This window comes from Netta rufina (assembly GCF_964035555.1).
Source record: "Netta rufina genome assembly, chromosome: 11".
Classification (NCBI taxonomy): Eukaryota; Metazoa; Chordata; class Aves; order Anseriformes; family Anatidae; genus Netta; species Netta rufina.
The window spans coordinates 22,840,193-22,844,387 of NC_140134.1; the positions used below are offsets into that span (position 1 = coordinate 22,840,193).

A 4,195-nucleotide genomic window follows, 5' to 3' on the forward strand; every position below is an offset into this window, starting at 1 on the left:
TCCTTGTGCTTTGTCCCTCCCCTTTTCCAGGTGATAGGGTTTGGATATTGGGCGGGGCCAAATGGTATATGAGCCCCAGGCATGACATCAGAGAGCTCCTTCTGCCTGGGCTGCTCTTTGGGGTAAGTGCTTTGTTTTCCTTCAGTCAGTTGCCGGGTTCTCTAGGCAGGCTGGAGTCTATGGATTTCTGGATTTCTAAGTGCTTGGAATTCACTTAACAGAGGAATACTTAGTAGAGGTTGCTGGCTCTTTTTTTTTTTTTTTTTGATGGTGGGATGCTCTTCTTCTGTTTTTTGAGCTATATTTTAATCTCTAGATGTATAAACCTACTTGTGTAATTTTCCAGAGGACTAAAACCGGCTTCATTTCATGCTACATGTGGCTTGGCAGTGTAGATGCAGCATTACCAAGAGCCTGAACAGGGTTGTATCAGAGTCTGCTCTTTCCTCTGCAAAGGGTATGTCTGTGATTACCTCTGCAGGGGCTGCTGTGCGTGCACGTCTTTTTGGCATTTATGGATCTCAGATACTGTTTTTTTTTTGTGTGTGTGTATATTCTAAGCTTTTATTTTTTGAGTGGCAAATAGTGTGTGTGATGAGCGTGGTTGGCAGGAGGAGGTGGGGAGCTGCTCAGGACTGGTAGGTTTGGTTTCTCAGAGTGTGCGGCAGCCTTCCTGTGCGATGCGACTGATTGTTGGGCAGGAATGTTCCAGCTTGTGTGTCTTAGCCATTGTAGCTTGTGTAGTGTGTGGTGTGTGGCCTGGGCAGAGTTTGCTGTGGTGCTGTGAGCGAAGAATCTGAGTTAGAGCTGGTGAGCAGCTGAACTACAGGAGCTGGGAAGAGAGAGGTATTGCAGTAGGTACGCTGTGGCTGTGAGGTGCCTCAGAGTGTGCGTTTCTCTTGTGTCTGCAGGTGCTTTGTGCAGTCGTGGACAGGAAAGGGAAATCCTCATGTCACGAAGCTCTGAGGGAAGGTGAGTGTTTTCAGCCTGGTCATCCCTTATCTGAAGCGAAGGGAAGACGCTCAGGTGTTTCCCTGTGAGGGTCCAAGGTGAGGCTGTGTGGGATAGAGGAGCAGTGTGGCAGGTGTGTGCTTGCAAGAAGAGTGGTCATTTTGTCCTTTTGTTTTCCCAGGTGGTGTGGATGACGCTGGCTGCACTGTTGGAGCTTGGACTCGGAGAGGAACACGTGAGCACAATCGTATGTTGCATCAGTAGTGGTCAGCATTGTGGAGAAGGTGAGCAATGGGGCCGGCGTCTTAGTGAATGCTGGTACTCTGTTTTTGCAGCTGATGATGAGCCTGGCAATTGACTAAGATGACAATCAGTGCCTGTGCGTTTCTTGAAGCGGAGGGACTTTACCATTCAGCAACCTGAGAGCTAAGTTGGGGGGCACCTGGTATTTGCATATCTGGGGTGGCTAATGGGAGGTGGGAGTCAGAGCAGCATGGAGCCAGCTGGCTGACTAGACTTGGTTCCACGGTGAGGGTGGCTCAGGCTGGGTCACGTTCAGGCTGCTTGTGGCTGGGTCACCAGGCTAATAGAAGAGGCGGGATTATTTTGTAGAGTGAGTGCGTGCGCCAGGCAGGACAGTTTCCTTCTGTTTGTCTGTCTTGTGTTGCTTCTGCGATCTCTGTTCTGTGCTTCTCGGGTCTTGATATCCTCCTAGATTTTGACACTGGACTGACTAGACAGGCGACTTGGTAGCGGTGCTGAAGGGCCTCAATGCATGTTTTGTCATCATGACTCTGGTCTGAGCACTTCTTGTGTTGCAGTCACTGCTTAAAGAGCAGGTCTGTTTCAGGTCTTGTGCATCATATTCGGTTTGAGATGGCGTCTGTTTCCATCCTCACTCTTGCAGAAGTCATCTGGGCTGCATCAGGAGCTCTTGTTGGGAATTGAATTCCTAAGCGTCGTCTTATGGGGTTTTCAGTCCCCATCCTTCTGGTCTGTTGTCTTGAAGGCAGGCTTTTTAGGCCTCCATCATCCCAGTTCTGGCAGTTGCTTGCAGTTTCATGTCGTGACATTTGAGTCTCTCCTTGGGTCTGGTGCAGAGCACCTGTTCTGACTTGCTGTTGCCATAGAGCTTCCCTATGGGGGGTCACCTTTTCTTGCGCCTTGTGTTGTGTGTTTTGTAGTGTTTGTAGTGTTCCTGTGTGTGTATGTGTTTGGTCTGGAGCTGTCCTGCCTGGCAGTTAGTGATGACAGCTAACGTGGTAGTGCGTGGGTGTACTAATACATTGTCTGGACTGTTTTGGCAAAGGCATCCGGTCTGCCTCTGGGCACGTACTGAAGGGCAGCAGGCACAGTCATCTCTGTGGTGTTTGGCAGATGTGGAGGTGGGAGAGTATATCTGCTTGTGAGCAGCTGCTCGCATAAGTGCTTGAACGGTGTGCTTGAGGAGGTCTGTTGAATCTTGAAAGGTTACAGATATGGGGTTTTGAAATGTTTATTCTTATTTCTTTCCTGTCCCCAGTAGAGTGTAAACCTTTGGAACCTGTCACAGGAAAGAGCTCCATCTGGAACTGTTCAGCACTGGGTAGGCAGCTCAGTGACAGGCTTGATCTACTTCTGAGGTGCTGAGGTAATGGGGCTGCTGTTTTGAAACGATAATTTGTAAATGGGGTCCCTGCTGTTGTTGAGGGATGGGTTCTAATGCTGGCCGCTGAATGATTATATTGTGACTGTTTTCATTTGTTAAAGCTGCAACACAGTGTACAACGTGGGACTTGAGCATAGCTGCTTTAGGCAAGGTGAGCGATGAACAGATGTAGCAGGTACTTTAGGGGTGCAGTTGTCACTGCAGTTAGTTAACTACACAAAATACAGTAAAAATCCTGTTTATATTTCAGAGGTGTGTTGTAGCTGGCTTAAGAGAGCAGATGGAAGCATCTTCCTCGAGGGCAGGTGAGGGGGCCGAGGTAAGGGAGCAGATGAGAGTAACTGTCCTAGCTGTGCTGTGGCTTTGGATGCTGCTTAGGCCTATGCTTTTCTTTTTGTTTCACAGGTGTGTCGCACAGGCTCAGAGGGGCTAAGCTGCACTCTAAAGAGCAGCACGAGAAGGGCAGGCTGTTTGTGAGCTGGATTGGAGCAGAACTGCCAAGTAGCACAAGGTGACTGTGAAGGGTATCCATCTTGCTTTGCAGGTGCCATGGCAGGCTCTCCACAGAAGCAGTTGAGGATTTGAGAAGAGGTTGCAGATCATCGAGGAGTGACATGTGCAGGGATGGCTTGAAAATGGTATGGTCGCTTTCTCTTCTGTTTATCATGTGTCCCAGGCAATGTGGGCTGTGATGTTAGTCTTTAGAATCTGAACAAAGCAGGTGCTGATGGCTGTCTTCTTTGGTAGGCAAAGAGGTGCCCGAAGCCCTGTCCTGTGTAGCCTGTGCACACCTTGCTGAGGATGAGGTGTCCTTTCTACCAGTTCCCAAAACTGTGTTGAAGCTGAAATGCTGCGTCTGTGTTTGGGTTGGGGTTGTACCTTGGTGAGTGTAGGGATGGATTTTAAGTGGGTGCAGCGGAGGGCCTGGACCCAGTGTTCTGTAATGTGTTTTAACACATCAGCATAGCCTTTTGGTTCTCAGCTTACTGAAGTAAGTGATTTTTCCTGTGAGTGGAACGGAATTGAATTCTTTTTTGGCATGTAATCAGTTCTGCTCCTAGACTTTTCTTTCTATGTAAATAAAAGCTTGAGCTAATTCCAGATGGAAAAAAAAAAAATTCAGCTACTTGCTTGGTCATTTTGTCCTTTTAATATTCAAAGCTGTAGCAAAAGCATGGGGATTGTTGTGGAGGAATGGTTAAGTGAGGTAGGACACGTGGATGTTGAGCAGTTAGGAGGTCATGGGCTAGGGAGGTACCGTACTCAACTCATATGAGCCTGGGCACGTGCGCAGCCGGTTGAGAACCAATCAGGCCCAAGGACACGATGCCCTTGTGTGGTTGGGAAAGTCCCTAAGGCGGGACGGTAGCTAAAAGAGGGAGGAACTAACTGACAAGATAGGAAAGTGTTAGCCAATCCTGAGCTTAGTTTTTGCAATATGTATGAGTTGATTATGTTCGAACTAGATAAAAGGCGACTGAGCTATCCATTAAAGTTGAAGTTCACTGTTCACTCATATTGAGCGTCTGTGTCTTCCTTCTGTCGACAACAAATAGCGCCCGAACAGGGACCGATCTGAACGGGATTTGGACACTG

At 48.4% G+C, this 4,195-nt stretch overlaps 1 long non-coding RNA gene across 1 annotated transcript; it reads left to right on the forward strand.

Moving 5' to 3' along the window:
* Positions 1-2,269: 2,269 nt before the first annotated feature.
* On the forward strand, positions 2,270-3,191 carry LOC311213618. Its single transcript, XR_014618770.1, has 3 exons — positions 2,270-2,581; positions 2,701-2,750; positions 3,144-3,191. It is a non-coding gene; the product is annotated as an uncharacterized lncRNA (long non-coding RNA).
* The last annotated feature ends 1,004 nt before the right edge of the window (positions 3,192-4,195 follow it).